The sequence below is a fragment of the Amblyomma maculatum genome, chromosome 9 (assembly GCF_055883805.1).
Source record: "Amblyomma maculatum isolate TAMU_Amacu chromosome 9, ASM5588380v1, whole genome shotgun sequence".
NCBI classification, from domain to species: Eukaryota; Metazoa; Arthropoda; class Arachnida; order Ixodida; family Ixodidae; genus Amblyomma; species Amblyomma maculatum.
The window spans coordinates 71995-95011 of record NC_139352.1 but is presented as its reverse complement, the minus strand read 5'-3'; the positions used below and the strand labels follow the sequence as shown (position 1 = coordinate 95011).

Here is a 23017-nt window from a genome sequence, read left to right as displayed (position 1 = left end):
TATACAATTAGCGCATGTGTCAGTTTGCTTCGCCGTCACCCTCTTTCGTTTACTATATATCTTGGTTAGCACACTGTCACTATAACAATTCCAAAGATCAAATAGCTCTTTAGACAAATCTATAGCGCGTAAGAGAGTAACAAAATGTTAATAATTAAGCACAATGACGAGTAGATGTCGAAAAATATTAATAAGGAAATGACATATTGACACGCGCATTGGAGGTAGAAGAAGAAGGAGCGCAACCGGACGACGTAGACGACGTTGAAGTGTGGGCCCCGTTCCTGGTGCCTGTTCCTGCTGCTGGTGCTGGTTCCTGGTTCAGCTGTCTCGGTGACATCGCTCAGCGGCCACAGTAGTCTTTCTGTGTAACAACTGTTACAATATTATATTCTGCTAGGTAAAGCATTAGCTGTTTTACGAGGCCTCGTGTGGCGCCTCCGGAAAGATCCTCCTGACAATCATTAGGTTTGGTTGGTTGGTTGGTTCACAGGAAGGGAAAGGCGCAGTATCTGTCACACTTGCTCTGTGGACACCTGAACCGCGCCGTAAGGGAAGGGAGAAAGGTGGAAGTGAAAGTGAAAGTGGAAAGAGAGAAAGGGGAGCCGTAGTGGAGGGCTACGGAGTAATTTCGACCACCTGGGGATCTTTAACGTGCGCTGACATCGCACAGCACACAAACGCCACTTCGTTCGCCTCCATCGAAACGCAGCCGCCGAGGTCGGGTTCGAACCCGGGAACTCCGGCACAGTGGTCGGGCGTCTTACCACTGCACAACCCCGGCGGGGCACATTAGGTTTCCATTGAGTATTTGTACTGAGGCGACTTTAAAAAACCTATCGTTTGCCTCCAGTCCAAGAGAGTTGCTTAGGAGCTTAGGTAGTGGTGCGAAATAAGAAGCAGGGATGAGTACAGCCAAACGCTCGAAATAAAATTAGAGGGGCTGTTTCATAGCGCAGCCAATAGACCGATTTCATCAAGCGTATTGCGCATGCTCGCGCATTCCGCGGACTTGCTCCACCGCCGTATTGGCGGTAGTCCGCATGGTAAAAAAATATTGCAGTTGCCGCCTCACAGCCATCGTCGAAGAAGAAGCCATTTTGCCGCGCTACCAGTTTGTGAAAAGTTTTCGTCGCCCCGTGAAGTGAAAGGACCTTGTCTCCCATGCACCGCCGTTCAAGCACGCCGCAGAAAAATTAGTGATCGCCGTTCCAGAGGCAAGAACTACGTTTTCAACAAAAGATCTAAGCCCTCGATTTGCGCCGCCGAATTTCATAAATGTTTCCGCAGAGGGCACTGATGCTCTTGCCCTAGTTGACACCGATGCTGCTATGTCTGCGTTAAGCGAACATAGCAGCAGATGCGCAAAGTGCCGCCAGATGCGCAAAGTGACGACGCCGCTATGTGGGTTTTCGCTTCGTGCAGCCAGTTCCCACCTCATATACCCTGCGGCCGCCTGCACAGCGAGAGTTCGCATTTAGGGCGCTCTCTAAATCATTGAATTCATCGCACTTTCATCATGCTCCCACGACATCATTTTGAGATGGGACTTTTTATCCCAGCAACAGGCCGTTATTTACCTTACTCATGCTGAAGTAGCGCTGCTTCCCGCAGTGGTTACGGCGCTCGACTACTGTTCCCAAGGACGCGGGATCGAATCCCGGCCTCGGCGGCAGCTTTTCGATGGAGGCGAAAAGCAATGCGCCCGTGTGCTGTGCGTTGTCAGTGCACGTTAAAGAACCCCAGGTGGTCGAAATTTCCGAAGTCCTCCACTACGGCGTCTCTCATAGCCTGAGTTGCTTTGGGACGTTAAACCCCACAAACCAACCAACCAACCTTCTGTGATGCCATGACGACCTATACCCCTATCGCATGCGCCAAACTCACTGTGGCTAATGACGTTTCAATTCCGCCATGTTCTTCCGTTCTTCTGTCTGTTTTCCCGTTCTCTCTTCTTCGTGGCGAGAGTCTGCGACACGTTCAGCCTTTTGACTCGATGCTTGAATACGAAAACTGCGATGATAACCCTTGCCGGAAACCCGCAGCTGCGCACTGATACGTCTGCTTATCCATCTCCAGTAGACATCTTCGCCTCCTTTATTGACAATAGGCTTACGCCGACTCAGAGAACCCAGCTTCTTGCCCTGCTTGACCAGTTTCGTTCCTCCTTTGATTTATCACATTATAGTTTCGGCCGCACATCGGTTTTTACCCACCGGATCGACACCGGGACCCATTTGCCCTTGCGCCAACAATCTTATCGCGTTTCCGCGGCCGAAGCTCAAATAATTCATGAGGAAGTGGCTGGCGTGCTTAAGCGTGGCGTCATGCTACCTTCGCACAGTCCTTGGGCCTTCCCCATCGTACTTGTTACCAAAACGACGGCTCCATCCACTTTTGTGCAAACTATTAGCGTTTGAAAAATGTCACCCGAAAGGACGTCTATCCCTTGCCCCAAAGTGACTGCACTCTTAACTGTTAGCAAGGCGCCGAACTTTTCTCATCTTTAGACATCCGTTCAAGGTACTGGCAAGTCCCGCAGTCCAATCTTGACCGTACCAAGACAGATTTCCTGACGTCAGACGGACTGTACGAATTTAATGTCATGCCGTTCGGACTGTGTAATGCGCCTGTGTAATGATGGACACCAAATTTCGCGGCCTCAAGTGAAGACCTGCTTATGCTACTTGGAAGACGTTGTTGTTTTCGCGCCGGATTTGCCGACGCATCTCGCTCGATTTAAACATGTGTTGGATTGCATTCATGCAGCTGGCCTCCAACTAAATTTAAAGAAATGTCCTTTTGCCGCACGCCAATTGACAATTTTGGGTCACGTCATTTCCAAAGACGGTGTGTTCCCCGACCCAGCTAAACTTCAGGCTGTCAATGCGTTCCCAAAATCATCTACGATGAAGGAACTCCGAGGTTTCATCGGCCTCTGCACTTACTTCGACGCTTCATCCGCAATTTAACTTCCATCAGACCACCCTTTACCACCCTCCTCCGTGGTTGCAAAGACCTCTCCGGCTGGTGTTCTGCATGTGACGAAGCGTTGAATGTACTGCGCTAATTGTTTTCCTCACCTCCCTTATTCCGGCATGTTGACCCTGATGCACCCACAGAGATTCACACTGATGCCAGCAGCACAGGTATGGAGGCCATTCTAGCGCAAGGTAAACCCTGGTGTGTTGACTATATTGTCGCCTACGTGAGCTGCACCTTGACGAGAAGCCTGAGCTAAACTGCTCAGTTACTGAGAAGTGCCTAGCGATAGTTTGGGCGATTGGGAAATTCCACCCTTATGTGTACGGCCGACCATTCAATGTCATTACGGACCACCATTCCCTGTATTGGCTATCTTCCCTTAAAACTCCCACTGGCCGCCTTGCTCGCTGGGTCTTACGGCTTCAAGAATATGATATCCGTGTAGTGTATCGATCTGGAAGAAAGCATAACGACGCTGACGCATTGTCTTGATACCAACTACCCCATGAAAGTGCTTGAGATTTCCCCATCAACTGCAGTTTCTTCTCTTTGACCAACATGGCAGTCGAGCAGCCCAGAGATCCCTGGATCGCGTCCCTTCTTGCCTTCTTTTCGCACCCTTCGACCATTTCGACGTCTCGTGCAATTCGCCGCCAGGCTGCTCACTGCACAATTCGTGGTGGCCTCTTGTACCGCCGAAATTACATTTCTGGCCGCAAATGGCTACTTGTCATTCCTCAACAAGATCAAAAATCTGCGTTTCTTTCGCGCTGGCCCGCAATTCGCTCACGCTGGAGCAGTCAAGACTTATACTCGGCTTCGCCTGCGTTACTACTGGTGTGGAATGTAACCTAAGTTTGCAAGTTCGTCCACTCATGCCTTGATTGTCAACACCGCAACTCAACCATCGCCATTAGACCAGCCCCATGCAGCCTCTCCCTTGCCCATTCAGGCCTTTCGACCGAGTAGGCATCTAGCTCTATGGCCCGCTTCGCTACACTGCAGCCGAAAACTGCTGTGTAACTGTAGCGGTAATTATCTCGCCCGCAACTGCGAAACCTCCGCTCTATTGTTGTTATTGTTGTTCTCCTCTAATGTGATGGCAAATACCCACACAGGAGGATCGGCCAAGAATTGGGGTGCAGAGATATTAGATTTTGAGATGTATAACTACATCGGAAAAAAAATAAAATAAATGCTAGGGAATAGAAAAGGAAATGTAAATATTATAAACCCAAATATATAAGAGTAAATACTAGCGCACGCAGTAGGAGAATAGTAAGATTTATATGTACAAATTAAAACTTCAAAGCATATTAGCCAGGTAGACGTTTTGTTTCTATTAAGAAGTTTTGAACGGCGTTAAAAACATACCTGTGGCTGTACCCAAGCATGGTGGCACCAAACGATAATAAAATATGGTTGCTCAAATTAAGACCCAGCTGTTGTAACGGCTTCTCTAAGTACCGTTTTCTCATCATGGTAAAACGGCGGCAAAATATCAAGAAATGAACTATTGTTTCCGGTTTCCCTCAGAATGCGCAAACAGGACAAAGCGCCAAACCAGACCTGTGCATATAGAAATTTAGGGGCGGAATACGACAGCGTAGCCTGGTTAGAGAGACCTCAGTCTGCCTTGATTGACATGATTTCCTATTCCAGGAATACTTGAGGTGCAGGTAGTCACCCGAGGATAAAATAGATCCAGACTGCGTGCTTAATAAGGCACGCCGCCGAAATCGTGCTGCTGTTATGTACGCTGTTGCCGGGAGGATGGGCAATACAGGGCCGTTCAGAGAATCTTTGGCTAGTCTGTCTGCAACCTCATTGGCTGTCACATTGCTGTGTCCTGGTACCCACACTATATGTATGAGGCTCAAATGTGAGGGGAGCAATGAAAGAAAGGTGTTTAAAATTGGCGAGTCCATATTCGAAGAAAGCGACAAGCACAAAGAATAAGAGTGTAATTACAGCCACTGATGAGTATGTTGGGTCTAGTTTGCGCAGAGCAAGCACCACCGCCAGCAACTCCGCCTGGAATATTGGAGTAAAATCTGGAAGACGGACTGAAAAAGCTCAATCTAAAAGCGGACAGTATATTCCAACGCCGGCTTTTGCATTAAATTGAGAAGCATCCGTTGCTATCGTTATGCTAACGGGAAGACTTTGTAAATGATCTTCTAATAATCCATTTAAAATGTGAGGTGATAAGTGTTTTGCATTATTTGGGAAAATGTCATCATAGACAATCTGAACCGACGATGCACTTACTTTTGTTGGAAGGATGTTAGAAAGGACTACGTGCAAAGGTTGTAACAGATTTTGCACTAGAATTACCTGCGGGGTATGAAACCGAGGCCATCCGACTCCAAAAAAGGAGTCTGGCTCGCAACAAAAAATTGATATGGAGCGATGGAATTGTGATTCATATATTTTCAGATACGTCTGGACAGTCAAGAATTGTAATCTAGTTAACAACGGTGGTATTCGGGCTTCGAGGTATAATACATTATTAGCCACAAATTTGGGGAGCCCAAGGCATAATCTAAGCGCTTCCCGCTCTAAAAGAACAAGCGGACGAATTTTGCAAGCAGGTGAACCAGAAAATAACACAGATCCAAATTCTATAATTGGGCGGACATACATAACATAAATCATTAAAAGTGCGTCTCGCCGCATCCCAGACCTTGGGTTGCTTAACCTGCGCAACATACCCACAGCACGTGCCCCCTTCGCTGCAACATGTTCAATGTGATCCCTCCATGCCAGATGGTCATCGTAAATCACCCCTAGATATTTCAAAGGCTTAACTTGAGGAATCATTTCCTGCTTAAATGTTAGAGCAAGAGTTACCGGATCCTGAATTTGGAAAACAAGGAACGCGCACTTTTTAACGTTTAATTTAAATCTTAAGTCACCTAACCAATTTTGAAGGGAGCTTAGGTACGATTGCAGGCGCCTGTTGAGGGATTGAATGTCAGGTGCAGCCGTAAAGAATGCGATGTCATCTGCATAGACATACGTGCGAACCTCCTGATGAGTGGGAATTGAACTCATTAAAATGTTAAAGAGCACGGGCTAGAGAACTGCCCCTTGAGGTACACCTCTGGTTTGTTGATATTTGCCAGAATGCACTCCATTCAATGAACAGTAAAATTGTCTGTTTTGTAGGAATGAAGATATCCAATCAATTAAGTATTGTTGAAAACACAGCTATTCTAATCTGTGCAATAAAATTTGGGGCTCTACACTATCATAAGCCTTCTCTATATCTAGAGTCACCAATGCAGCATGCATTTTTTTGCGCCGCACAAGAAGAATTCGACTCTCAAGGTCGGTATGTGCATTCCATATTGAAAATTTTGCTCGAAATCCGATTTGACAGGGACTAAGAATATGTTTTTGGTCGACAAACTCGGTAACCCGTTTGAGTAAGACCCTTTCAATTAATTTTACCAAGTTTGATGTTAAAGATATTGGTCTGATATTTTCCAAAGTGTAGCCACCACCATTGTGTTTCCGTAAAGGAATCACTTTGGCTAGTTTCCAGTCACCAGGTATCCAAGAATGAATAATTGAGTAATTTACCAATTCTAACAAAGAATTTGGAGACACTTCAAAGAGGATTTTTAACATTTTTGACGTTACTCTATCAGGGCCAGACGCAGCAGTTGGAAATGTCATTACAATCGAAGAAAGCTGAGAAAAAGTAATTTTAGGGACATCCTTAACCGTATATACTGGGCCTACAAACATAGGGTATTTGGGAAGTGTTGACAAAAAACGCTTTTCTAAACCTTTAGCGATGTTTTCTACTGTTCTAAGAGCTTCTTTAGGAGTCGAAACACATGAGGGTAAATTTTCTGAGACAGGAATCTTTTTCCGCGATTTTAAAAAACTGAAAAGTGCACGTCGGTTATTAGATTGTGAAAGGTAATTGAAATACTCAGTATCATAATTATCTTTCGCTTGTGCGACTGTGCGTTTAAATGCAGCTGCAAAAAATTTATAATCGTGCCAATTTTTGGGGCACTGGTTGTGAAGGAGCTTCTTCCATGCAGCCTTTCTTCTTCTATAATCGCGCGAACAATCTGCCTTCCACCATTTTGTTGATGTATTGCCTTTAGATGCACGTACTAAGAATTCACACTTCTTACGACAGGATGCAATAGCCTGGCATAATGTTTGCGATTTTAACTCTTCCGTCTCAACCACTGACTCAAGAGACGAAATCAAAAATGAGTTAAACTGGTTATAATTTACGTATGATCTCAACTGAGATGTCGGCAGAGTTAAGCGGCAGTTAACCTCAAAAACAATAGGTATATGGTCGCTAGAGGTGCCACCATCAATTGTCGACCAATTTAGTATAGAAACACTAGTGCTGGAAAAAGTTAAATCTATCACAGATTGACTGTGAGCACGTACAAAAGTTGGTAAGCCAGAATTCATGCAGTGAAGGTTATTGTCTGAAAGCCAATCCCACAGACGCTTGCCGCAGGGATCTGTCTTGTAACCACACGATACATGGTGCGAATTAAAATCTCCAGCCAAAATAACCGAATTTTGACAATTAACTAGTAGGTGGTCTAGAGATCTGGTGTCCTGAACACCATGAGGGAAATAAACATTCGCTAATGTAAACGGACTGAACCCTGGAATTTCAAAATCTAGAGCAATAATTCAGAATCTAAACTAGAATATTGAAAGGAATCTTAGCCCTATGACAAAATTTTGAAGAAACTAGAATTAGTAACCCACCACCTCTTGACTGGCGATCTTGTCGGAATGATCTATAATTTTGTAAGGGAAAATGTTTTTCAGTTGTAAGCCAAGTTTCTTGTAAAACGATTATTACTGAATTATGTTTTAAAGAAATATAAACTAAATCTGTAGTAGCTGAAAGAAGAGATCTACAGTTCCACTGAAGAACTTTTAACTTTCCTATGGTTATGTAATCCGGGCAGTAGCAACAGCCTGCCCCAAAATGTTTTCCTTTGGTTTAGAGCCTAGCTGTTGCTTTTTTTTTTTTATTTTGCTTGTGGGCGAGGTGATGACGGGTTTGACAACGGGGATCCACTGCGTTTTAGAATTCGCGTATCTGTCTCTCCCATATCTGCATCATGAGCCTCGTCTGACTTGTTGGAATTTTGCATAGGTGATGCGGAAAGAGACTCATTTTGCGAACAAGACATTGCAGCTAATGAGTGCTGCACTGATAGTGAATATCCAGGTGCCGTAGGAGAAACCATAGCAGTTTGCACAGTCTGAGAATTTTGAGCTGCTAGAACATTGGATATGCATTCTGTGACTGTTGTCACAATCCTATCCACCATTTTAGTCATGGTTGCTTCCACAGCAGTTATTATGATTTTAGATATCGCGGAATCTAATGGTGCTCCTGAACGGGCCGACACACCTGCATACCCATGAGCTCTGTCTTTAATTTCCTGAATTGCCTCACGCCTCGAGCGACGTTTGCGGTCAATAATCTCCAGAATTTTCATTTCATGTGCTCTAGAGGGACATTCCAAAGAATTTGCTGAGTGTAGTCCGCCGCAAAGACAGCATTTGACAATTTGATCAGAGCATAAGTGTGCTTTATGTGCTTCACCGCATTTGCAACACCGCAAAGTGGATTTGAAACCGCCTGCAGTATGGCCATAACGCCAGCAGTTGTTGCACTGCAGAGGCTTTGATGCTAGGTGATCTACTCTGAATATGAAAGGCCACGCTTTAATCTCCGATGGGCAGACTGTGCCTGCAAATGTAGCAATAACCGATTTTGTCGGCACACGAACATTATTTACCTCCCGGCTACAGCGATAGACCGCAACAATGCCTGCCGCGGAAAGAAGGTCAAGGGTTTCATGTGGACTTAATGAGGATTCTACACCTCGGACTAGACCTCTTGTGCAGGCCAGGTGTGAAGGAATAAAACTGCTTACCTGATGAGAGGCAAAAGTGGAGCATTTTAGCAGGTCCCTTATGCATGATAGTTCTGGCGAACGGCAAAGAATCCCGCCGCGACCAAATTGGCGCACCTCGGCTATTCCTTAAGTGATTTCCTGAAGGGCAGCTCGAACAGCTCCTGGGTTGTTCATTTTAATGGTGCCCCCATCCTTAGGTACGAGTGCCACAGGGATGTTGCGGACACCGGAGCTCTGAAAAGCTTCCAAGGGCAGATCATCGGTCAGGAGGGAAGCCGACCAAGGGGAGCGCCCTTGGCCGGGGGACTGCGTCGACATTACCTTAAATTGACAATGTCACCGCGTGCGTTAGTCAAAAGAGAACAAAATAAGCACAGGGGAAAGACAAAACCGGGACCAGCAACCCAATACTTAGCCGATCGTCAAGGAGCAGAGGGTCCTCTGAGCAGCATCACCTGGCGACACCTGGCGCTCTACCTGCTGCTATACGGCACGCGATGTTGCCGGCTTCATCTTCCACTATTTCATACTTCGTCACGGAACGCCGCGGGAACTGCTGAGCGACCATGGTCGTACATTTTTGTCTGGAATGATTTCGTCCTTCTTGTAGCAATGTAACATCCCATAGTGCACTACTACGACCTAGCACCCGCAGATTAATCATCTGAACAAAAAAGTCAACCGAACACTAGGCGACATATCTTCAATGTATGTGGCTGCCGACCATTCCAACTGGGATACATTGCTACCCTTGGTCACGTATGCATTGCATACAACACCACTACGCAGACCATGCACTACGGGAGTAATTACTCATTTGCGTCCACGCAAGAGCAGCCATGCGGCTACTGAATAAAGCTATACAGCTTTCTCAGAGATTTCGTATCACTGTAAACCAAAATACACCCTTAAGGGTGGATATCGATGTCTATAACTAACACCCTTACACCCTTCAGAAAGGGTAATTTTAGGTTGAAATGTACCCTTATAAAGGGTAATGTTTCATAATTTTTCCCCTTTTGCAGCAGAAACTGGGGAAGGTGTTTTATGCCAGTTACACCCTTTCACAATGGGTGTAAAAAACATTTTTTACCTTCACACCCTTTTTTTAATTTTGCACTTTTTTACTGTCCTTTTCGTTTTGGAAATTTCTTTACTACGTACTGCGTGGCCAAGCAATGCTCAGTGGAATGATCAAGGCTTCGCACTTCCCAAAATATCCAGTATGTGCTGCAGACAACACAGCTGCTTTCTCTTGGTTTCAGAATGTTTAAAACATGTCAGTCATTCAACGAGAATGAACACACATGAAACTGTACTCTTGGAAAACCATTTATTGAAACCATTCAGGGGACATGACAAACAGATACATGCTATCAAAAGTATGACTTTGGCTTCAAGGCTAGAAGAGCAGATTCTCAATGGCAAGAACAATGTGCTTTACCATGGCCTGGTCTTTAGGCAAAAGCAATTTGATGTGCTGATATGAAGCGCTGAATGATGTGCATCACGCCTTTGTTACATAAACACCTAAAAATACCTGATCAAGTATACAAAAAGCCAGTGTGCTGCCATTCATGCTATAGCGCCTTCTATGATGTCTGGAACTCTGAGTACAAAATTTAAAAAAAAAATCTCTTGTAACTCTGCGAGAATGATGCTGGTGAATCCGATGCATGGTGTATATAGCTTCTCTTTGTCCTGAATAAGAAACAAAAAGGAAGAACAGAAGTTAAAATGTTCGCTATTTCTACAAATGACAGCATTGTTACCATCTACTGGCTTACAAATTTGTATCAGCAAAAGCTGTTACTGCAGTTTGATAAAATATTTCACATTTTAGAACCTGCAAGGCACAACAAAGCAGCCCATCTTCAAAATTTATATAAAAAAACTGTCTAAGTCTAAGGTTTTTCTTTTTTTAATACCAATCCATAAGCCCTTTTAATCAATTTTTCCTGGCTATCATATTCAGTGCAGTGTTTCGAACAGCCAGATCAGACAAAAATGTGTGGAACATTGTGGCACTGCTTCAAGTACCTTGGTCTTTGTCCCTCTTCAGGCACCTATATGTAGAAGGCATTTTTTTATTGAGTGCAAAAATCCTACTGAATAAAATATTTTGCACCAATAGCCTGATCTAGTATGGGTCCTGGTCACATATATAATTAAAGAGTTTTACTTATGCACATTACCATTGGAACTTAGTCCTGAAAAGGAATGTACCATCAAAACTGATGCTTCATTCTCATGCACAGAGGAATGTGATTACTATCTTCAAATGTTTTTGCATAGCTGTGCTCGTTATTTTGTATTTTTGCACATATTATTACATGTGCAAAAATACAAAATAACATGCGTCCAAATCTAAAATGCATCTTTCAGGCTCCACATAATAATTACAAATATTACAAATGAAATGAGACTACGATTTCTTTCAACAGTATATGAGGGTCTAAATACCAAAACACTGTGTACAGCATAATGCTAGCTTAACTCACCAAAGGCACAGAAGTTGCTCCCTCTGCTCTCAGTTGATCCAGATGTTTGGACAGCAAGCAAAGGATGCATGCAGCTTGGATGTCTGTAACATAAAGACATAAAAATATGCCAAATTTAAGGCTTTGGTCCAGTCTTGGTTTAGAAAGAACAAGGCAGTATGAAAGCTGACAATAAGATCTTCTGAGCATCCTACTGCTCACTGTCCACCAAAAACCAGAGCTGCATCAGTGAAAATACTGAGAGCAGGAATAAAGTTATCTGAAGGTGATATGATTTGGAAGCTTACAAACTGTGACTAAAATGTATGCATTTCCCTAGTAGATGGCCACACATTCATATCACGATATCAGAGGAGCTATTCCACCACTAGGGAGTTTCCCTCTAATGGTGCTTCAGCCACAGCGCTAGAATAAGATTACAGTGATGCATTTAAGCCTGATCATGTGCCGAAATTCAGGAGCATTCAAGTTCGGTGCCTCGTTCCATTATGAGTCCTGTGTTTTGCTGCCTAGAACCATTACTTAGTTGCCCTTTCTATCGTTGAAATTATGGGAATCAAGAAACCAAAATCCGGGAGTGGCCCATTGAATCTAGTAATCACAACTGAGTCAGCTATACTGAAATTAAGCTAGACATAAAATCTGGATAAATTTGGATGAGGTCAAATTTCAGGAATCCAGAGGTTGGCCAAGTTTTCGACATGGCCCACCTAAATTTGAAAGTCATCGCAGAATTGGTCACACTCAAATAAGATTAGGCACCATTTTTCGACAAAATTGCAAGAATTTAAGTTTCAGATGGGACCTGAATTTGTTTGGAGGTATGCACTGAATTCGGCATACTCAAAATAGGTCAGACATTGATTTTAATTTAATTTTGGAGATTCCCAATCACCATGTGGTCATCTAAATTGGTCATACTCAAATTACATTAGACAGCACCATCAGCCAGCCTATACACACTGAAGGGCAAAGGCATATCTCCATATTTTTCCAATTAGCCCTTTCCTGTACCAGCTGCATTCATTTGACCCCCGCAAAGTACACCTCATCCACCCACCTAACTTTCTGCCATCCCCTGCTATGCTTTCCAGCCGTTGAAATCGTTTGTTACCCTAAGCAACAATCAGTTATCCTATTTCCACAATACATGCCCGGCACATGTCCATTTCTTCTTCTTGATTTTTACTAGAATGTCATTAACTTTAGCTATTTTTCTGAGTAGCCGGTAAGCTGCTAGTCAAATCAGCTAGTACTTGCCAAATACACTCCATTACAGTCTTATTCTCCTAGCTAATTCCCTTTCATGGTCCGGATCTGCAGTTATTACCTGTCCTAAGTAGACATATTCGCCTACCATTTCCAGTGCTTCATTGCCCATTGTAAACTGCTGCTCCTTCTCGAGGCTGCTAAACATTACTTTAGTCTACTGCATATTGATTTTCAGGCCTACTTTTTTCTGCTTTCCCTGCCTAGGTCACCAAACATCTTTTGTAGTTCATCTCCTGAATTACTTAACAAGGCAACGTCATCAGCGAATTGTAGATCACTTCGGTAGTTCCCATCAACTGTTATCCCTAAATGCTCCCATTACAAGTCTGAATACTTCCTCGAAGCAAGCTGTGAATAGTACTAAGGAAGTCGTGTCTCCTCCCTAACACCTCTTTTGTATTGCAATTTTGCTACCTCTTTCCTGCAGAATAATGGTTGCTATACAGCCACTACAGATATATTTCAGTACTTTCACATACGGTTTGTCTATACCCAGATTCTGCAGTGAGCAATGCCTGCACGATTGCAGAGGTTTCTATGGGGTCAAATGCTTTTTCTCTATCAAAGAATGCTCTGTGTAAGGTCTGGTTGTATACCGAGCATTTTTCTATCAGCTATTCTATTCTAATACCAGTGCTGCGACAGGGGACAAAGATGCGAAGGAAGGAGAAGCGCTACTAACAACTGCAGTTTATGTGAAAAATACACAATATACTCACGAAAGACAACCAAAAGTGCAAGCGCTTGCTCCTTACCGCGTAAAAAAAAAAGAAAAAAAAAAGAACAGACATTAGTTAGATATCCGAATACGAAATTTCATTCATGTGTATTTACTGAACAGATGCTTATGCACGTGTTGCTGTTCTTGTCAATAGGCTTCATACAATGTCAATTCATCTTGATGTCTGAATATAACTTTTGCCCGGTTAAAAAGAGGAGCACATGCTCTTTTTGACACATTAGACACACTTGGCTTGTTCAGGTGAGTCTCAGTAATGTAGGGCTAAATTTGGTGAAGGTGCACCATTCAAAGACGTTTTGCGTTTTAATGAATTTCTCGGTCTGGCCCATATTATAGTTCTTGACGCATTTAAAAGGTATGTCATAGACCACGCCCTCTTCACATGGCACAAAATGCCACTCATATTCCACTTGGCCGGCTTTTTTGGTTCTTTTTTGTTTTCATTCTCTGGCTCTTCTGTCAAAAAAAGCACGAAATTTTCCTAGCTTATTAGGAGCCGAAAATAATACCCCAACCGCATATCTAGTGCCAACTTGTTTAAGCCTATGGGATAAATGATGGATGTATGGTATCACTGCATACTTCTTTTTATCTCTACTGGAAGGCCCCTGTGGATCATGTTTACCAAACGACAGTCTTTTTCAGGATTTTATTGCAAGCAAGTGTTATGTCATCTGGGAAGCCGGCTAACTTTAGCCTTTGGACCTGCTGCTTGAAACTTCTGTTTATATCGTGGATGCATGATTTAGTAATCGCTGATAAGCATGGCACTGCTATGCTGCACATAACTATCTTCGAATGCTCTGAATGATAACTAAGTAAAGGCTTTTCAGACATATGTAGAAAGAACCAACAAATTTGATCTTCCTTCTTTTCCAACAGCCAAGATTGGAGCTGATTTCATTTCGTATTTCGAAAGTAAACATCAAAATTTGGAAAAAAGTCAAAATACCAGAAATAAGCCCCAATTCCTGAATGTTTGAATGGAAGGGAACGAAGATCATGTTTGTTGTTCCTTTCTACAGTGGTCAGAAAAGCATTTACTTATTTATTATTCAGGACATTTGAAGATAGTTAAGTGCGGCATAGCAGTGGCATGCTTAGGATCAGCGATTAATAAATCATGCGTCCTTGCTAAACACAAGTTTCAAGCAGCAGGTCCATAGGCTCAGGTTAGCCGGCTTTCCGAATCACTTGAAACGCTTGCAATAAAATCCTGAAAAAGATAGTCGTTTGGTAAACATGATCCACAGGGGCCTTCCAACAAAAAGAAAAGAAGTATGCAGTGATATCATACATCCATCAGTTATCCCATAGGCGTAAACAAGTTGGCATTATATTGCTGTTTCCAGCTCCTAATAAGCTAGCAAGAATTTTTGCTGTTGTTGACTGAAGAGCCAGAGAATGAAAACAAAAATGAAGCAAAAGGAAAACTGCCTGCCAAGTGGAACATGAGTTGCAGTTAGTGCCGTATGAAGAGGGAGTGGTCAATGACATACCTTTTAGGTTTGGCAAGAACTATATAGGCCAAACCGGGAAATTCATGAACACGCACTTACGCCAACATAAAACGCCTTTGAATAGTGCTCATTCGTCAAATTTAGCCCTACATTACTGAAACTCACCTGAACAAACCAAATGTGCCTAATGTGTCAAATAAAAAAGCATGCACTCCTCTTTTTTCAGAGAGCACCCAGTCGGAAAAACACTACAGGAAATGTTCTGTTGTTACGACAGAATTTCTGTGCGGTTTTTGACGGGAAACCTGTAGTGACAACAGAATGTTCTGTAGTAACATCAGAAATTTCTGGATTTACAACAAAAAAGTGCTACAGAACTACAGACAACAGAAATATACTACAGAAAAACTACAGAACTGCATAAAAGTACTACAGAACTACAAAAAATTTTGACGTTTACGACAGAACTACACAATATTCTGTCGTATTTTTGACACGGTTCTGTAGTTTTTTTCGGCTGGGCAAAAGTTATTCAGACGTCAAGATCTAATGACATGGGAACTGCATGATGCCTATTAGGTGTACAAGAACGGCAAAACGTACATAGCCATCCCTTAAGTAAATATACACGACTATAAGTTCTTATCTGGATTCCTAATATTTTTTTAGGGGTGGGGGGGGGGGGGGGAGTAGCACATGCACTTCGGGTTGTCTTGTCAGTATAATAGCTGTGTAGTTTTCAAATAATCTTTACTTAGTAGCGTTTGTCGTTCCTGCTCTCTGTCCCCTATCGCAGCACTGGTAAAGTTTTCGAAGATGTACCAACTAACTGAAATGTATGTTTTGCTATGGTATGGATATGATCGATAGTAGAGTGTAGTACCCTTTCCGAAAACCTGCTTGATCTTTTGCTTGACAAATGTCTAAGGTTGACCTAATTTTGTTAGCCATTGCCTTAGTAAAACCTTATATTTAACAGATAGTAAGCTGATTGGTCTATAATTTTCAAGTCCTTGACTTCCCCTTTTTATGAATTAAGACAGTGTTAACAATCTTCCATGATTCCAGTTCTGTTGATGACTCCAGGCCTTACACTTAAAGGATGGCTAGCTTTCCTAGCATGGTATCCCTCCAGTCTACAACAAATCTGTGGTTACCTGATCCTTCCCAGCTCCTTTCCCCCTTTTCATAGTTTCTAAAGCTTTCTCAATCTCGTTCTTTGTCACTGGTGGAACGGCTGATTGATTTTTACAACTGCCAATCTTGCTGTCCTGACTACTTCGGATGATACATAGATTCACCGTTTTAAGGCTGCCCGTTCTTTAGAACACGCTCAATTTTCGTCATGTAATACTTCCTTACGTCAGACACATTTTACGCGTTGATTACCTTTGATAGCTCTGCCAGTTTTATTGTCGATTGGTTTGGAAGCTTTTATACTTTGGCATTTCTTAGTCAAATATTTAGTCTCATTAGACAGCTTACCGGTATCTTCTCTATCCTACCACCTACTTCTACCGTGCACCCAGTAGTGATATCACTGAAGGTATCACTCATCATTTATACACAAAAGTTGTCATCTTCAGTTAAAGCTGAATATCAAAATCGACTTTGGTCGCTACTGATGAAGTGAAATTTGGGGGTCCAGGGGGCCAAATTCTGGATGTTCCCCATCCCCAATCGGATATGCTCGAATAGGTTAGACATATCCAATATCAGCTCAGTTATCATAAAACCAATGCCTAAAACAACTATGGGCAATATAAGCTTTTATTCACACTCATCATTCTCATAAAGCATCTTTCACTCCCACTTGCTGCCTATGAGCCCAGCCTTGCTCGGTCTACTATTGCTACTTCTATGAACAATGTAAAGTGCATGACTCAATCTTGAAAATTATTCGATATTGCAACTACTCACATTTCTTGTGTCTTGGGACAATACCAATGCATCAGCCTGGAGAACCACTTTCATGTCCCTGTTGCACTGCCATAAGCCCATCGTTCTCAATAAGGCTGAGTCATGCAGGAACTGCAAAGAGACCAGCATAAAAAGAAAGGCAAAACAAAGGAGAGATGTTAACTTGCAACAGTTACTGCATGCAGCAGCAGACTTGCATGATTACAATATCCACTCAGGAAGTGCTCCAAATCACAGCCATATGTTAGAAACTAGGACCGCAGTAGGCATCTGCTCCTATATTTCTTTGAATAATATCAAATTGTTAAGTAAACCCTTGCCAAGGGAGCACTTCATGAGTAAAGCATGATAGTTCAGTGGCAATGAAACCTCACTGCATCAGCGCACGGCGTGATCTAGACTGCCATTTCTCCCGAATTGCTTTGCATTAATTTTATACACTTACAAGTCGTAATGATGTTGCAGGCAAGAAGTGGCCTTGTAGTCAGAGTTTATGAATGGTATAATGATTTTCAGTTCAGCCACTTCACACTGATGTCAAACATTTTTTCTTTATGGTTTAGGGCATTTAATACCCCAAAGCGACTGAGGCTATGAGACACACCATAGTGGAGGGCTCTCAAAATTCTAACCACTTATAGTTAACGCGCACTGACATTGCAAACACATAGACACCTTGCTCTTTTGCATCCGCTGCTAAGTGGCTGCCACACATTTTGAGCAATCCAAATTTTTTCAGCATGCCTTCATGTTTTCCACTGAATGGCAGTCTTAACACTGCTGTGGATGCTGCAATTGCCAAATATCACAAAAAAAAATGGCAACTAAGATTAATGAAATACATTCTTCAGGAAACCCAGTATGTGTGTGCATGAGAGGAATGGTATTACCAAGACACACGATACATATATTGGTCCTTTCATACCTTGCAGTTGTGGTGAAGGTATCCAGAGGGGAATATTGTTCAGAAACTGCTAAGTCTGCCAAGTTTCCCTGTAAACAATGTTAATATGTCAATATGCAATTTTTTTATGCGTTAAAGGATGACCTGCGCTACAAACGATCTTCTATTAATCTATTCTATTCATCAACTGTTTTTTCAAAACTGTTCCCCCCTCTACAGTATGAGCTGCATTGCTTTTTGAAACTTTTGTTGGTGCTTCTCACTTTGTCTTGCATTTGTCTCTTTTCTTTTGGGCATTTCATCCTTTGCATGTGCAGCGTAACATAATTCATTCTGTTCAAATATCTCCTTTCTGTCTTATTTATTCCTTTCTTAATGTCACCCTCCAGACTAGTCAGCAATGCCTTTCTAGAACCTCCATCTTTTTCGTCCCTGCCTTCTGTGCGATCTGTTTCTCACAGTACCTGCTGCCATTCGCAGCTAAGTTGGCCCATGGCAATTCACCTACAAAATCATCCATTTTTTCCTACAAACACATGCAAACATCCAACCTGCTTCTTGTGCCTATTCATTGTGTACAATGCACTGCTCTTTACGTGCTGCAGCAACATTTTGTTATTTTCTTCAGGTTAAGGGATCATCTATCTATCTTGTACAATGCACTGCTCTTTAACTGCTGCTGGAAAATTTTTATTTTCTTCAGGTTATGGGATCACAAGTTCCAAGTTAATATAAGGCAATCTCCAAGGCAGCACCTTTTTGTTCCTTCCCTACTCGCCTTAGTCCTTGGGAAGCAAAAACAGAAACTGCACCACTGCCCAGACATTGACAAGTTCACTTGTCAAAACATCCACTGGCAGACTGCGGCTGCCCCTCAATCCTTCTTCAGTCTCCTTTGACTTTATGTAGCTTATTGCCTTCATTTTGCTCTGATCTATTTTAATGATAGAATACTGATATTCAGGCCATATTAGTATGCAGACTCTTGGTGCCACACAAATTAGCTCGCTAGGAATGTTATAGCAGCTTCATACAGCAATTGAGTCCAGCTGTGGCTTCATCTATAGTTTCAGTAAGGATTGTTTTTTTTTTTCTTCCAACTCTCACCTCTGATAAATTAGGACTTTATATTTGCCTCAGCATTTGGCCTTTTTGAATGAATTATGTAAACGATTGAACCTGAATTAATTTGGTCATATTGAGGCCCTTGCATATCTCGCAATATATTTGGTTTCAAATACAGGCCTCAAAGTAAGCATATAGTGCGTTAGCGTTTTGTTTTAGCACGATTTCAATACCAATCAGCTTTTGCAACAGCCGTAGCCATTCATTAGTAAAAGGTTATTATGAGAGTGCTAAAGAATTCCCAATTTAATGACACATGAATAAAGAAGCCATGAGAAGCCCCATTTCTGTCTGCTGACATTTACATCGATGATAACCTCTCCACACATTTTGCCTTTCATTCACCTAATGCAGGGTTTTAAGGAACACTGATGCTCAACATAATATTCAAAGTGATCTGAAACAAGTCTCGGCTGAAATCCAACTACCAAGAATGAATAAGGTATTTAGTACATAGTTATACATATTGCTATGAAATAACGAAGCGCCAATGACGAACGAATACAAGTTCCACTACAAGTTGTCCATGTAGAATGAGAGGAAGGAGATTGCTACACTGTATGAAAGAGCACTGGAAAAGAGTAGAGGGGGGAAGCCTCAGTTCGCAGGTTGAGCCAACATTTCAACAAGTGGACTTGCCTTCGTCTGGGCAGAGCGGGCATCACTGGCAAGGGTTTAAATATGCTTTTGATTTTGTTCTCATCTGCCAGCCAGCACTGCGATATCATAATGTTGACAACTACCAAGTAGCCCAGCAAAACACCCTGCATGGATATCTAGTCCATCGCCTTAACCGCTCGGGCACCGACTGCACAACACAAAAAAAAAATTCTCAAAAGCATTCTCCAGATGGGGGAGAAGGACATAAAAAAAAAGAATTTTAACAGGACAGTGAACCACAGTGGCAGGTATCGTTCACTGTCCTGTTAATATTTTGTTTCTTTTTCCTTCTCCCCCTTTGGGAAAAGCTCTTGAGAATTGTTTCCCTGCAGATATCAGTTATCAGGACCTTTTGGAATGCATGTTGCTTTTCAAGAAAAGTGTGTCTGCACTAAAACTGCTTTAGGTGCCGACTAATCACTGCAGAAACAAGCACACACTCGCTCCAATCTTCTGAAAAAAAAAAAAAAAAAAAAAGGAAAAACCACGTTTCGGGGCTGGTACGAGTCCCTCGTTAACATGAAGCGCTACATGGAACGACAGCGGCTTAAATATGGTTAAAATTGCATAGTGACCGATTGTAGATCTCTGGAAGATTTACATGTGTCCTGCTAAGAGCATGCCTCGTGTTATGCTTTTAATAGGACACGTGGAAATCTTCCAGAGATCTACAATCGGACACTACCCAATTTTATCGCATTTAAGCTGCCCTAGTTCCACGCAGCGCTCCATGTGATCAAGGGGCCCGCACGGGCCCCGAAATGTCACATTTCCTTTTTTTTTTACATTTTGGCGAGTGTATGTTTGTTTCTGCAATGTTCGCCTTTTAACAGACGGTAGTCCGTGAAACCCTGGACTATGCTGACTAATCACCTACCCTACAATGTAGTTTTTCCTGCTGCTGCCACTTTTATTTCTTTTTCAGGCCACAGGAACACATTCCAGGCTGAAAAATCCATACTGAAGAAATTTTTTCTCTATTTTTCTTTCAGTTCTTGACCTACATTCTTCTAATGCACCCTCCTCCTCCTCAGCTTTTCTTCAGCGTATTTAAATCTCTGCCAGTAATGATTTCTCCGCCCAGATGAAGACAAGCCGTTGACCTGCGAACTTAGGCATCTCCCTCTACCCTCGTTCAGTGCTCTTTCATACAAGTTGTCCGTGACACTTAGTTGTATTTGTTCATTGTTGACGCTTCTTTATTTCATAACATGCACCAAGTAACACAGCAAAAAGTTCTACTGGAGTGCTTACATACATAATGCATTATTTATGTAGGATGGAGAACACATAATCCAACTTAAAAAGAGGTACTGCAGCCAGAACACGCACCATTGGTTCACATGCCGCTCCTGAATATTTTCCAGTTGCCACAAATTCAGTGCTGTCAGCTCCCATGTGGTATGTCCTGCAGACAATGCAATGCCCTCATAAATACAACTGAGCAATGTGGCCAGAACAAAAATGTGGCAGAAGTGAGAATAAATAAAAGAAGCTCTGTAGAGGTTATCACGCAGCAGTTTTTCACACACGGACAATATTTTTCACTTCCCATTTTTTTCTTCTATACACCTATACTTAGCACCACAAAACATTGGCTTTCCGTTCTAAGCAGTCTGAAAACTTTGAATGCATTTTCATTTTTTGTTTCAATTAACAAATTGGTCATTTATACACTATATTTTCTTAATTAGCAACATCAAGCGTTCTGTCTCAGCATTCTCTTGCCTTTAAACCCTGTGTTTTAAATTTTTTTTTAATTCATCAATGATGAATTAAAATAATTGCATCAACTCTTCATCACCTATCACACGCCAATCAATCATCTATCACTAGAAGCCCAAATTACCATGATCAATATTTTTATGTACTCTTTTCGGCATGCTGTGCCAACTACTACTACAACTACTGCTAGTATTACTACTACTACTACTACTACTACTACTACTCCGACGACTTTTCGACCGAACGTGCGGCATAAGTTGTCACTTAAGCTGAAGACAGAATGAAATAAATGCAAAGCAATCAGATGCACAAACCAGCGGCCAATGCCTGCGCAGAAGATGGAGAAATTTTTTTCTCAAATATTGTACTTACGCAATGTATCACATAGAGCTAAAATACAGCCCATGAGCGCTTATGACAGTAAAAATTGACATGCGCGAAGGAACCTCTGGGCGAGATGGAAATCGACCAAATGCATTCTCCTTGCCTTTCAAACTTGTCAAATTTTAAATCTGGCAGAACGCAGAGGTCCTAAAGAGTATGCGCTAGTAATCTCTAACATGGATGCATGGCTTCCAGTTATAATCGTGTAAATCGAATGATTTCTCTATGTTTACTGTTTAGCGCACCCCCCTCCCTCCCCCCCTCCCCGTTAGTGTTGCAACCGCTCTCGGCGGAGAACTCTGAACAAGTCTGTAACGCTTGCAATTTCCTGAACGTCGAACTCAGCAGTATGACAGGCATACTTTCTGTAAAACATGCGTTCTAAAATTCGCACCCACCATATGCCAATACATAAGATCGCTTACCTTTAGAGGAAGGTCGAGCATCGTCGTGAAGACAACAAAGAACGCAAAGCTTCATAGGGAACTTCGAGGGCCACTTCTGTTCCGCGTGTATGTCAGACGGCACACTGAGAACAGTGAACGAAACTACTCGCATCTGCAGTTAAATATGCACACAAAAACACTACGGTTCACTTCAATACGTCGCAAAATATGTCCGAAAATGCCGTTGGCGTGGTCAACGCACCGCCGCCATGTCACGCGCTGAAAAACAAAATGGTGGGAAAACGTGACCACGACGATACCGATGGCCACCTGGCGGCAGACATGCAGCGATGCAGCCTCGCTTTCGGTTTCGGTTTTATCGCGAGACGAAACGTGTATTTTTCGTACAGCAGCAGCAGCAGCAGCAGCAGCCAGAACGATTGTATTAGCACACACTCAAAGAAATTGAGGGAACTAATTTATTGAGGTCGAATTAGGAAATTAGGTGGATGTCAGTCCGAAAGAAGAACGCGCCTGTGCGAACTCCGCTGTTGTGATGCGTGTCCGTTCTATCGCTCGGTCCAGCTTCGACTGACTCCCTCGGTATTCACATTTCACACCTTCACATCCGTTCTTCCCACGGTTGAATCCCTGGTACCGGCACGTGCACCAGTCACACACACGTCAGAGACGGCTCGCTCTCTCTCCTCATGTGATCTTGCCCTGCGGTTTCGTGTGCTGCGCCGATGGCCGTGAGAAAGTTCGTTTTAGCCTTGGCTGGGCGCGGTGTCGGATAGCGGCGTCAGCGTTCGATGGTCAAGGTAGACAATGCCTATACGGGCACTTTGGTCGGCTTAGTCGGCGTAGCGCTGACACGACCCTCCCGAATCTGCGCCTTTCCTCAGGTGCAAGCATTCCGGGGAGATGGCATAAGCTCATTAGCGACGAGATCGCGCTCCTTGTATCTCCGCAGTTGTTCAACGTTCACTGTTTTTCCGTTGATTTTACCAGGTGCGTGGTGTA

The 23017-nt window shown here is 42.9% G+C and overlaps 1 long non-coding RNA gene across 4 annotated transcripts; it reads right to left on the bottom strand.

Annotated features, from left to right (window-relative positions):
- Positions 1-10234: 10234 nt before the first annotated feature.
- Positions 10235-22270, bottom strand: LOC146178064 (uncharacterized). Of its 4 annotated transcripts, XR_014700859.1 has the most exons (6): positions 22034-22270; positions 20832-20907; positions 17736-17803; positions 16811-16921; positions 11417-11499; positions 10235-10616 (listed from the first exon to the last, which is right to left on the bottom strand). It is a non-coding gene; the product is annotated as an uncharacterized LOC146178064 (long non-coding RNA). The 4 variants fall into 4 exon arrangements; XR_014700858.1 differs by lacking the exon at positions 17736-17803; XR_014700856.1 differs by lacking the exons at positions 17736-17803; positions 20832-20907; positions 22034-22270 and adding an exon at positions 18470-18709.
- Between the last annotated feature and the right edge of the window lie 747 nt (positions 22271-23017).